The sequence below is a fragment of the Squalius cephalus genome (assembly GCF_949319135.1).
Source record: "Squalius cephalus genome assembly, chromosome: 1".
Taxonomy (NCBI): Eukaryota; Metazoa; Chordata; class Actinopteri; order Cypriniformes; family Leuciscidae; genus Squalius; species Squalius cephalus.
In genome coordinates, this window is record NC_137122.1 from 41,579,800 (window position 1) to 41,593,712 (window position 13,913).

A 13,913-nucleotide genomic window follows, 5' to 3' on the forward strand; every position below is an offset into this window, starting at 1 on the left:
TGGCAATGAAAATTACCTATTAATTGTCATTTAAGTGAAATTACTGAACTTAAATATACAAGCTTGATAAAAAAAAGAAAATTTCAGATGGCACTTAGAGGCTTTTGCATCTGAACTCTTCATATATATATATATATATATATATATATATATATATATATATATATATATATACAGTCATGGTCAAAATTGATGGCACCCCTGGTAAATATGATAAAAAATGGCTGTAAAAAATAAATCTGCATTGTTTATCCTTTTGATCTTTCCTTCAAAAAATTCGCAAAAATCTAACCTTTCATTTATGTAAAAGAATTGAAATTGGGGGGTAAATCACATTATTAAATAAATGTTTTTCTCCAAAACACGCTGGCCATAATTGTTGGCACCCCTAGAATTTTTTATGAGAAAAATATCTCTGAAGTATTTTCCCATTAATATTTACCTTTTTTAGCACACCAGAGTGACTAGGAACATGAAATTGTCCAGCTATGACTTCTTGTTTCACAGGAGTTTAAATATGAGGAAACACAAAGGCCAAATTCCCTTATTCATCCATCACAATGAGTAAAACCAAAGAATATAGTTCTGATGTGCAGCAAAAGATTGTTGAGCTTCACAAAATAGAAAGTGGCTGTAAGAAAATATCTAAAGAATTGAAAATCCCCATTTTGACCATCAGGGCAATAATTAAGAAGTTATAATCAACTAAAGATGTTACGAATCTGCCAGGAAGTGGACGTGTGTCTATATTGTATTAATGGATGGTGAGGAGGATAGTTTGAGTGGCCAAAGACTCTTCAAGGATCATAGATGGAGAATTGCAGAGATTACTTGAGTCTTGGGGGTCAGAAAGCCTAAAAAAAATTATCAAACAACCCCTACATCACCACATGTTGTTTGGGAGGGTTTCAAGAAAAATCCTCCTCGCTCCTCCAAAAACAAACTCCAGCATATTCAGTTGTCAGACACGACTGGATCTTCAAAAGGGACCGGATTCTATGGTCAGATGAAACAAAAAAAGGGCTTTTTGGCAGCAAACCCAGCAGATGTGTTTGGTGCAAACAGGGATGAAGAGTACCCCATGCCTACGGTTAAATATACTGATGAATCTTATATGTTGTGGGCCTATTTATTTGCTGGAGGTCCTGGACATCTTGTTCAGATACATGGTATTATGGATTCTAGCAAATACCAACAGATAAAAAATCAAAACCTGACGGCCTCTGCTAGAAATCTTATAATGGGCCGTGGTTGGATCTTCATTCAGGACAACGATCCAAAACAAACATCAAAATCAACACAAAAATGGGTAACTGAGCACAAAATGAAGCTTCTGCCATGACCGTCCCAGTCCCCTAAACTGAACACTATAGAAAATGAGTGGGCTGAACTGAAGAGAAGAAGCACCAACATGAACTTGTGAATCTGAAGGATCTGGAGAGGTTCTGTATGGAGGAATGGTCTCTGATCTCTTGTCAGTTATTCTCCAAACTCATCAGGCATTATAGGAGAAAACTCAGAGCAGTTATCTTGGCAAAAGGAGGTTGCAAAAAGTATTTAATAACAGGGTGCCAACAATTATGGCCAGCGTGTTTTGGAGAAAAACATTTATTTTATAATGTGATTTACCCCCCACTTTCAATTATTTTACTTCAATGAAAGGTTAGATTTTTGTGAATTTTTTGAATGAAAGATCAAAAGGATAAACAATGCAGATTTATTTTTTACAGCCATTTTTTATCATATTTATCAGGGGTGCCATCAATTTTGACCACCACTGTATATATATATATAACGAAAACTATATAAAATATAATGAAAGCTTTCTGAAAACAGTAATTATTTTTGCAGTTCTGTTCGAAGTTAGTGGTGCAGAAATTACACACATAACCTACTACACTCCTGTATACATAAAGAATGTGCTTCATCAGCATTCTTCGTGAAATTTAGTTCATTACTTCCGAAGTCTTTACAGATGGTGCAACATATTGTGCCAATGTGCAGTCAAACTGTGAGTCTGTATTAGTAACAGTACAGTACTAATTTATGGAGTCACAGCTTCTGCTGTGATTTCTATTACAATCTCTTATAGATTTCCTCTTTTGCTGCCCTACTAAATAAAGACCTTAAGAGCACTTAGTGCATACTCTCTATAATCAATATATATTTAAGACACAAGTAACGCTCTGCTGGTCAATGGTGCTCATAAGTACATCAATGAAGTGCTTTCTCTAGTGGGTGAAATCTACAGGGCAGAATCTAGTGTGCTTTTCCAAGCTGGGCCACTGAAGATGTGCTACATAGATAGTGACAAACATCTGGCAAAATCAGCTAACATGCATTCATCCTCTTATTCATTCCTCATCCATCATCCTTCGTTTCCTCAAGGATTGCCCACCTGCAATCTGCCCCAAGTACAGTGTGATGTCTCAGATCCGCTTTTACAGATTTTACATAACATTGCCCCTTAACTAGACCGCTGACCTGTGGACGACCCTTGAACTATTGGACAATGATTATCAGCACCTTAAGTGAAAAGCAATTATGTCTATTTCCATATGGCACAAGGGATTGAGGGCAGACCACAGTCATTTGAATTAACATTGCTCTGCCATTGACAGGGGATGGTTCAGTGATGGAAGAGCCTCCTTTCACATTCAGTTTTACAAAGCACACAATACAAAGCCACTTTCATTATGTCTTACAGGAAGGGTCATACAGTACAAGCTCAATTTCAGCCCTGGAGATGAAACACAATGAGCTGGCATTTGGGGTAAGAGATAGCTCAGAGGGAGAGGAGAAATTCATCACGGTTTGGTGATAAATCAAGGAGAACCCATCACTAATTAAAGTGCATCAGCAGTGTGTCTCACGCCTCATGGCATCGCTTACAGTATTATAACTTTCAGTTCTGCAAATTATGTGCAAAACAAAGAAACTCATTTGTACTATGAGAATGAATCCAAGCGGTCTAAAATTGCCTTCCTTTTATCCACATACAAGACGACAGACAGCGATTGTTTTTTCAGAGCATATATTTGCCATTTACATAATGTTTAGTCATGGTAGGTAATGAAATGCAGCTGAAGAAGTTTATGAGGTGCACCTGCTGGGCTGTTTTCAAATTTGTTTAATTTTCATTAGGCGACCAGTCAACATGATACATCTACGTCTGAAGTTATGACTGGCCTGAGATCCAGCTTTATTCTCATTTCCAGATGAGAGGAATCTCTCTCACTTCCTGCCCCTGATGTTGGTCAGATAACAGTAATTAAGACATGTAATTATAATAAATGATGTTCCTCTCAATGGGCAAAATGTAGGTTGAGAATAAGTGCAAAATAATCAGCATGCTCCACACAAAACCAGAGAGACAAGCTGCAGTGCAATAATGACATTCATTTCCCATGACATGGCATGAATCGTTACCGAAAAAATTGAAAAACTGAAAAAGACTGAAAGACTGAAAAAATTAAACATCTTCTAATTGCAGGATGGTAATGCAACAGAGAGGGATATGTCTCTTAAAAAAATAAAATACAAATTCTTAACATTTGTTCCATTGGCCGTTTGAAAACAAAAGGAGACATTTTGAAGAAACTTTATGCATTCTTTCATAATGACCACAGGATTTCTAAAGTAAAAAACAACAACAAGTGGTGCATTTATCTCATGTGCTCTATTTTCTAAAGCCTTTAAAGCCATATGGTAGCTATTCACTTAAGCAGGATATGTTGGATTAAGAATAAGCCCAAATTTTAGGATTGTGTATAGAATATGTTCTCTCTGTTCTCTCCATCATCATGGGATTTCAGTTGGTCTCTCAGATCCTGACATATGTTCCAGACGGAGAATAATCAAAGGTCTTATCAGAGCTTGATGGATGGTCAAATCAAACAACTCCATCTGTAGGACAGGAATTGGCCTTGGAATGGAAACTTGCCTCTCTCTTCTCTTGCTATCTCTCTCTCACTACATTTTCTTTTTCCAACAATAACCGACTTACAGAAATTTATCTGCAACAGAAATTACGGTAACCCTTTTGTGTCAATATACATTTAAATGACTGACTTAGAGGAAAAAAAGAAAAAGAAAAAAGAAAAACCACATTAAAAAGGCTGTGGTTCACCTTTCCTTGACCTGTCTGTGTTTTTAATGTCCTTTAAGTGGGTGTGATTTGTTCCATAGTGTCACTTGCACATGTGATATATTTGGTTTAGTGGGCTGGTGAGGTACAGTGTGTGCGGACATGTGGGGACGTGTGCTTTGCACTGCATCACTGACCACTTCTTAATGGATACAGGAGATTTATGCAAGCAGTCACAAAGCGTGGGGCTGTATCCCTCTCATATAGCTCAGCTTCAGAGTGGCCCATCTGAAAACCTGCAAATATTTTATCGTTGCCAGTTTTATAGTTTGGAGGATATTAACTGAAATGAAACACAAAGCCGCCTCTGAATCTTACGGCATTTTCCAAAACATTCATTAGTTTCTTATACTCATCTACAATGCTGAATAATTTATGAGGGCATCATCACATCATATACCACTCTTCACATTTAATTACTTCTGTTAGGTGGGAATATGCCAATTCAAGGGATTGTTTTTTCTCTGTATTCAGTCATGCATACCCTATTAGGCATTGTTAATAAACTGTGGTTTGGTGAAGACATAGCAGGGGTGGGTGCATACATATAAAACATTTTAGCTAATTAAAAAATGCTAGAGCTTTCAGAGTTCCAAATAGCAACTAAAATTACAAAAAAAAAAAAAAAAAAAAAAACATTTGAGACAATAATGTCAACTCTATAGTCAGTCAAGAAACCTGTGCATGTACAGTCATGTGAAAAAAAGGACACCCTATTAAATTCTGTGGTTTTATGTATCAGGACATAATAAAAAATATCATCGGGTCCTTGGCAGGTCTTAAAATTAGGTAAATACAACCTCAGATGAACAACAATACATACCATATTACACCGTGTCATTATTTATTTAACGAAAACTAGGCCAAAATGGAAAAGACATGTGTGACAAACTAAGAACACCCTTACTGCTTCCATAAAAGAATTAAGAGGGTGAGCAGCAGTCAGGCGCTGCTAATCAAATGTCTTTTATTATCATAAGCAAGTGTGATCACCTCTATAGGGGCATTCACACCGGAGGAACCTTTTCATAGTTCCTAGAACTATTGGCGGAAGTACCTGGATTTTGGTGTGTTCGCATCGCAGGAACTAGGAACGATTTTAGTTATAGGAACTCCTTTTGGAGGAAGTCATTTAGCTCCTACTTCAGAGTAGGGTCTAAACCAGCACTATACAGTAGGAACTATCCGTGACGTTAGTATACGCTGATTGGCCGAACGCACGCAAAAACACCATCACCTGCCATTTTTAAAAAGGCTGTGTAAACACACAGATTAAAGCCTATATATTTACTAGACAAAATAACTCTACGAACATGGAAAACAGTGATAGATGGGCCTCTTAACCTTTATGCTGAGGAGAAAATCCAACGCAACTTTGAGGGGACCACGCCAAACATGATTATGTTTCTGCTCAGCTAGCGACACTGGATATCAACCACATGGCATACGCTTATAACTTTTTATTACTGTCTACTTTCTATGTATAACAGTTCTATCTAATAACGTGTTAGAGAGATCGTAAACTAATGAACAAAATAAAAAAATAAAGTGGACTCAAAATAAAAGTCACAGCAAGAGCGGCTTATGTAACTTCAGAGTTCCTACTGGCGGTGCGAATGCAACCAGGAAAACGTTCCTAGGGGAACCATTAGTTCTCGGGGAACCACCCTGGTGGCTAGTTCCTAGAATTATCCGGAGCGATTACCCTTATAAAAGCAGAAGTTTTTTTCAGTTTGCTGGTCTGGAGCATTCAGGAGTATGTTAACACAATGCCAATGAGAAAAGACTTCAGCAATGATCTTAGAGAAGCAAATGTTGCTGCCATCAATCTGGAATGGGTTATACGACCCTTTCCAAAAAATTTGAAGCCCATCATTCTACAGTAAGGAGGAAGTGGAAAACATTCAAGACAGTTGCCAATCTTCCCATGAGTGAACAGCCCAGCAAATTCACCCCAAAGTCAGACTGTGCAATGCGTGCAATGCTCAAATCGGAAAACACCCAAGACCTACACCTCAGACTCTACAGGCCTCAGTTAACATGTTAAATGTTAAAGTTCAAAGCAGTACAATTAGAAAAAGACAGGACAAGTATGGCATGTTTGGAAGGGTTGCCAGGAGAAAGCTTCTCTCTAAAAAGAACATGGCAGCACAACTTAGGTTTGCAAAGTTGCATCAGAAGTCTTTTGGGTTGTTCAGATGCAACTTTGCAAACCTAAGTTGTGCTGCCATGTTCTTTGGCCGTCTGGCCGTCTGTCGTGGAGATGTCTGGCCATAAAACACAGCGCCACATTTGGTGAAAACCAAACACTGCATATCTGCACAAACGCCTCATATCAACTGTACATCACGCTGATGGAGGGTTGATGATTTTTGGCTTGTTTTACACCTACAGGACCTGGGCACCTTGCATTCATGAGTCTGACCATGAACTTCCCTTTTTACCAAAGTATTCTAAAGTCAAATGTGAGGCCGTCTGTCCAATAGTTAAAGCTTGGCCGATATTGGGTCATGCAACAGGACAATGATCCCAAGCACACCAGCAAATCTACAACAAAATGTCTGAAAAAGAAAATAATCAAGGTGTTTCACTGGCCCAGTCAAAAACAGATGCCTACAAACCTCAATGAACTAAAGCAAACGTTGTAAAGAAGAACGGGCCAAATTCCTCCAGAACGATGCGAGAGACTAAAACTGTCATACAGAAAATGATTCCTTCAATTTATTGCTACTAAAAGTGGCTCTACAAGCAATTGACTCATTGGGTGCACTTAGTTTGTCACCCATGGATTTTAATGACACAGTGTAATATGATACAGTGGTGGTCAAAATTGATGGCACCCCTGATAAATATGATAAAAAATGGCTGTAAAAAATAAATCTGCATTGTTTATCCTTTTGATCTTTCATTCAAAAAATTCACAAAAATCTAACCTTTCATTGAAGTAAAAGAATTGAAAGTGGGGGGTAAATCACATTATAAAATAAATGTTTTTCTCCAAAACACGCTGGCCATAATTGTTGGCACCCTGTTATTAAATACTTTTTGCAACCTCCTTTTGCCAAGATAACTGCTCTGAGTTTTCTCCTATAATGCCTGATGAGTTTGGAGAATAACTGACAAGAGATCAGCGACCATTCCTCCATACAGAACCTCTCCAGATCCTTCAGATTCACAAGTTCATGTTGGTGCTTCTTCTCTTCAGTTCAGCCCACTCATTTTCTATAGTGTTCAGTTTAGGGGACTGGGACGGTCATGGCAGAAGCTTCATTTTGTGCTCATTTACCCATTTTTGTGTTGATTTTGATGTTTGTTTTGGATCGTTGTCCTGAATGAAGATCCAACCACGGCCCATTATAAGATTTCTAGCAGAGGCCGTCAGGTTTTGATTTTTTATCTGTTGGTATTTGCTAGAATCCATAATACCATGTATCTGAACAAGATGTCCAGGACCTCCAGCAAATAAATAGGCCCACAACATATAAGATTCATCAGTATATTTAACCGTAGGCATGGGGTACTCTTCATCCCTGTTTGCACCAAACACATCTGCTGGGTTTGCTGCCAAAAAGCCCTTTTTTTGTTTCATCTGACCACAGAATCCGGTCCCTTTTGAAGATCCAGTCGTGTCTGACAACTGAATATGCTGGAGTTTGTTTTTGGAGGAGCGAGGAGGATTTTTCTTGAAACCCTCCCAAACAACATGTGGTGATGTAGGGGTTGTTTGATAATTTTTTTTAGGCTTTCTGACCCCCAAGACTCAAGTAATCTCTGCAATTCTCCATCTATGATCCTTGAAGAGTCTTTGGCCACTCAAACTATCCTCCTCACCATCCATTAATACAATATAGACACACGTCCACTTCCTGGCAGATTCGTAACATCTTTAGTTGATTATAACTTCTTAATTATTGCCCTGATGGTCAAAATGGGGATTTTCAATTCTTTAGATATTTTCTTACAGCCACTTTCTATTTTGTGAAGCTCAACAATCTTTTGCTGCACATCAGAACTATATTCTTTGGTTTTACTCATTGTGATGGATGAATAAGGGAATTTGGCCTTTGTGTTTCCTCATATTTAAACTCCTGTGAAACAAGAAGTCATAGCTGGACAATTTCATGTTCCTAGTCACCCTGGTGTGCTAAAAAAGGTAAATATTAATGGGAAAATACTTCAGAGATATTTTTCTCATAAAAAATTCTAGGGGTGCCAACAATTATGGCCAGCGTGTTTTGGAGAAAAACATTTATTTAATAATGTGATTTACCCCCCAATTTCAATTCTTTTACATAAATGAAAGGTTAGATTTTTGCGAATTTTTTGAAGGAAAGATCAAAAGGATAAACAATGCAGATTTATTTTTTACAGCCATTTTTTATCATATTTACCAGGGGTGCCATCAATTTTGACCATGACTGTATGTCATTTGCTTTTGATCATCTGAGGTTGTATTTACCTAACTTTGAGGTTGTATTTACTTTTACCTAACCTAATTTTAAGACCTGTTAACGCCACGACCAGATTATTTTTATTATGTTCTGATAAGTAAAACCATAAAATTCTAAAGGGTGTCCTTTCTTTTTCCACATGATTGTATGCAGTTTCATCTAACTCAATCTCACAAGAAAACATTTTATGAGGTGGTGATTTCATGTGAATTATGATTACAATGCCCACTTAAAAAAAAAAAACTACCTCCACTCCTAATTTAAACATAACCATCACTTGGGTGTAAGAAAATCATACAAAAAAGTACAAAGGAGATAATGAATGAACCACCAATGAATTAAATGAACCACCAATTTGGCAAAACATTAAATCGTTAGGAATTGCCATGAGATTGCGTTGGTTTCGTCAGATATTATCCTGCCCACAACCTTCAATTTGTGAATAAACATTATAAACTGGTTCTTTTTTAAAAATGCATCTGTCACAAACTGGTTTGAATCAGACTCAGTCAGTGGATAGTTCAGAACTGAGTTCACAACTGATTCCCTCACTGAACCAACAGACATCTTTTGTTTATGTTCCATTCAAAATGATTTGTGATATGTATATCTCAGCTCCGTGAGATTACTTTAAATTACTTTATGTTATGAGAACATGAATATTCACAATATAGCTGTATAAATTATGTAATTAATTGTATTTTTGTTCTACAATAAATGAATAATCCTTTCTGAAATAAACAAATGGTTGTGTAATACAACAGGTTTCATTCTAAAACATGTCAAGTGGTGACAATTAATTAACATTCGATAGGTTTAGTAGCTGTACCCATTTCGAAAAAATTGCATTTTAGCATGACTGATTTTTTTAACAAAAAGAAGAGATATTTCTGCATTCTACAGAAATGCATTCATGACATGACAAAAGATGTTAAAAGCAACTGGGTTATATGTTCTCTTTAAGACTCAAATACTGATTTATCTGAAAAACTTCACATCCCGCATTCTGTTCAAGGGCACAGCAAATGTAAAGAAATCTAATTATTTTACAATAAATGGAAGAGGAGACATCTTGTGGTATTGTACCAAAAGCATTTCATTGTTCATCAAAAATCTATGTAGATTCATGTCAAGGGTAAAAAAGTAATGCTATAAAAAACCTCCATTTAGTGGAGAAAATTGGTCCTTTGTAAAAATGAGAGTGCAGGAGCATTTGCAATGGCACACGCTAATTTATATCTTTAGAAGCTTGCAATCGATAGCTTTATTCACATGAATCAACCCCCCCCCCCCCCCCCCATAAAAAAAAAAAAAAAAACGTGTCGTGGAGTTGAGATTAATTTTGGCTCTGTCTTCTAAATTTGAACTGATGCCCATTTGTCATTTGTTAAAGGTGGTCTCTGTGACACCACCCTCACTGGAATTCTCTGTCAATTATATCATTGGATTGATTAATCCTGAAGAGCTACAGATGGTTCAGGAGCTTGTATCTAAAATCTGCCTAACTAGACTGGACAAGGCTTGATGGTGTTTCCTGTCTTTCACCGACACTGTTTTTCCATGCTTGCTGGGTGTGATATTTCTTTATATAACCGTTCTATAAACAAAAAGTTAATACAGAGAGTTAATTACATTGATTTTAGTCACAATACAATGCGAGACAATTAGAGAAAATAGTTCCAAATGAAGCCACAGCAGAATTAAATACACGTCTCCGAGCAACAGGGGTAATGGGGTATTTCTGCTTTTTTTTTCTGCTGTCAGAGAGTGGATTCGCTTTTTTATTCAGCCCTTCTGCTATTTCCCCTATTTAATACATTGGTCTGAACAGAAAATGTGAAAATCACATTGAATCTTCGTGCTGAACATTCGTGTTTAAGGCAGTGGCATGCAGACTGCAGTGGTGTTCTGGAATGAGAAAGCAAAGTCCTCAAAGTTTTTTTATTTTTTATTAAATAAATCAAATGTAAATTCATATTATATGTTGCCACATTTTCCTGGTTGAAATCATTAGCATACATCAAAAAAAGAAAAAAGAAATACAATCAAGTTAGTGTTTTTCAGCATTTTACATTTATTCCAAAATAATAGACCTAACTAAAGGCAGTAACAATTTAAACAATATATTTTATTTGTGAACTGATGTTCAGCTGTTCTTATTAGGCTGCAACTCAACTTATTTTCAGATCATCAATCATCAAGCACGGTAAACACAGGTCACAGACACGAAGATGCAGCCTACCTTTAATTTCACCAAGCTGATTGCTCACTAAACCTCCTTTTCATCATGTTCTCAGGCCATTTCAAGTTTAATTCTTGTAGATAACTGATGATGTGCTATCCAGTAAGTTAGGCTGATGTGTTTAAGGAAGCTATGTTCATGGTCTTTTCCTGTGTTGGAGTGCCCCCTGGGGAAAAGACAAGTTATAATGATGCAGGTGACTCGAGCTCTCCATGATGGCTAATAAAAACATGTTGTTCTCCAGCATATAAAAAGCCTCCGTCTCTATAACGAACTACAATTCTGACGTGACAAAGCGGTAATATCTAAATGATTGAGTTGTTCACTTACTTTTTAATTAGTTTTACCATGAGCGCCATAATTTTGTTCATTCAGTCTGATTCACGAAACGCGGAAAGCACGAAACAAGTGCTTTATTGCACGAATCCAATCCGAGTTTGGAGGCAAAAAAGTCTCAAATATAATTCACGCAAAAAACATGATTCATACATGCATAGACAATTGCACATGCATGAAACTTAATTCACGTACAAAAAAAAAATTAAGTGCGTGAAAAAAAAAAAAAAATCACAAAAAGCAATTCACATGCGCAAAATAAAATTATATATATTCGTATTTTTAAATTTCACAAATGCAAAACACAATTTGTAGATATACAACTGTGCACAAAAACCTTTGAATATTTAAAATGTACGAGTTTATCCTTGAATGTGAATTAAATGTGCAAATCGTCATTCGTGTGAATCGCCTTGGATGTGTGTGTGTGTTTGAGACTTTCCTGGCAGCGCTCTCTCCTCCTACACAGATGAGTTGTACTCTTTAGCCAATCAGATTTAAGCTTATCAATCAACCAATCAGTATCACGTGAGGGCGGGCCTACCTGCATGTTACGTCATCAGCTTTCGACCAGTTCATGGCTAAGCAGAGTTAGCCCATGGACAGTATAAGAAGTGGACAGAGCCATCTCATTGGAACCAGAGAATGTCTAATATGGCCAGAAGTTTCACTCTCACTACACTTCCGGCTTCTGAACTGGTTGCAGTTCCACTCTGATTCCATATGAGGGCGCTCACAGGACGAGTGCAGAATGAATGGAGGTCAATGGCGGTATACCCCTCAAAATCCACTTTTCTCAGGATATAATTTTTTGTCTAGTAATTTGAATGTTGTATTCGAAAGGAGATGCAAAGAAATTACACATTGCTGGGTGTTAGATTTTTTAGAGTCAATTATTTGCTTTAAAAAGTCTTTCAAAATGTCAATGACGTCAGAATGCTGACGTCATTAGCAGAATGCTAGCGTGTTATGGGCAACAACAACTCAACCTGTAAGAAATCAAAACGACATAAGTACTCGTTCATTCAACTTTCGACCTAAAACCCATGTTGAACTTGCAAAATCTACAATCAGATCTGAGATTTCTCAACGGCAATCGGGTGAAAGAGACAAATTTAGCCGTCTAGCCCCATTGACTCCCATTCATTCTGCACTCATGGCGATCGCCCCCAGTGGAACTCTGGTGGTACTACAACCAAAATTCGGTACAATAGGACTTAATAGGGAGTGGGCAGGCTCTCCGTAGACGGGCTCTGTTGGAACTCAATTGAGACAAGTGAAGCCCATTTTTAGCGATTTTTTAGGACTTCCGTTCCTGACGCGCAGACTCAAACCGACTCAAACAGAGCTTGACGACGTAGATGTGACGTGAGCAACCTGTCTGTCTTCTAGTGGCTGTGGCATGAGAAATCTGAATCATTCCCTTCCGAAACTTGCAGAGACGGAGAGTGTGAGTAGGAGGTGTCCATGAGCTTGGAGCAGGAGAAACTTTTGCTAGGTATTCTGATTAATTATTTTGTCATTTTGCCTCCACGTCCCCCCGATTGCCCGCGAGCTTCTCCTCCTGTCCATACGGTAATCTCTCTACTGTGCGACAGAGAGTCACGTGGTTATGACGCAATCGTTAGCCTACTTTTACAAAAACTGCTTCTACGGGGCCATAACATAAGCTACAAAGTAATGGAGCATTTTATACATTGTCGTGTTTCTTTAGAAATAAATAATGGACAAATGGAGTCTTTAAACGCCTCAGATGTAAAGTTATTCGCTGTCAAAGTGACGCCAAAATGAATGGGAGTCAATGGACTGCTAACAGCAGGTGAAGTTCTGCTACAAGATGGTGGCACGCGGCCGGCTTCAACTTCCGGTCGACTTCCTTCCCGCTTGAGTTAGCCTATGTGTATGGAGCGAATTATGTGCCATAATTTAACAAACAAATCTGTCTAGATATGTAATAAACATTTTGCAAAAGAATACCTCAAAAAGGTTCATTATAGATCAAATAAGACAGAAACACACCCGTTCACCGGTCATTTTCCTCAGCTGAAGGCAAAGGCAAGTTTCAAACCAGTGCTTCTCCAGGAGACTAGTGCTAAATTAATCCCCTAGTTTAGCGCCATCTACTGTTTTAGAAGAGGAAGTTGCTCAACTGCATTTGTGAGAAAATCTGCCTGGACACATTTGTGAGAAAATCGAGCCGAGAGATCTCATAAAAAGCCAAGTGTCACACAATCATAACAGACAGATATGTATTTGTATGCATTAGATTTTATTATTTGTTCAAAGGTTACATGCAATTTGTAGGATGGTTTGTATTTATTTGTGAAGTATTATCTTGGCTCATTTATTTATATTTGTAAAACACAATACATATTTGTTAATCCACTGCATTTTCACTCAAACTGACCTTTGTACTCGCACATTGTTTTCTGTTTGTTTGCGAGTCGAGTTTTCCTTTGCAAAGCAGATCGAGTTTGTTTGCAAAATGCTGGATTTGTTTGTTAAATTATGGCACATAATTCACTCCATATTTGTGCAGTTGATCGTTCATTTGTGTTAACTGAAGTTAAAGTTGTTAGAGATCAGTTGATCAGAGAATCATCTGGATGGTCAATACCCACGCTAGCTCTAGCACTGGCCTCATCGAGATTGTTGTTTAAAGGTGCTCTAAGCGATGTTGGGTGAAGTCACTTCTTGTTGACGTTCAAAGTATTGTCAAACAAAATGGAGGCTAGCT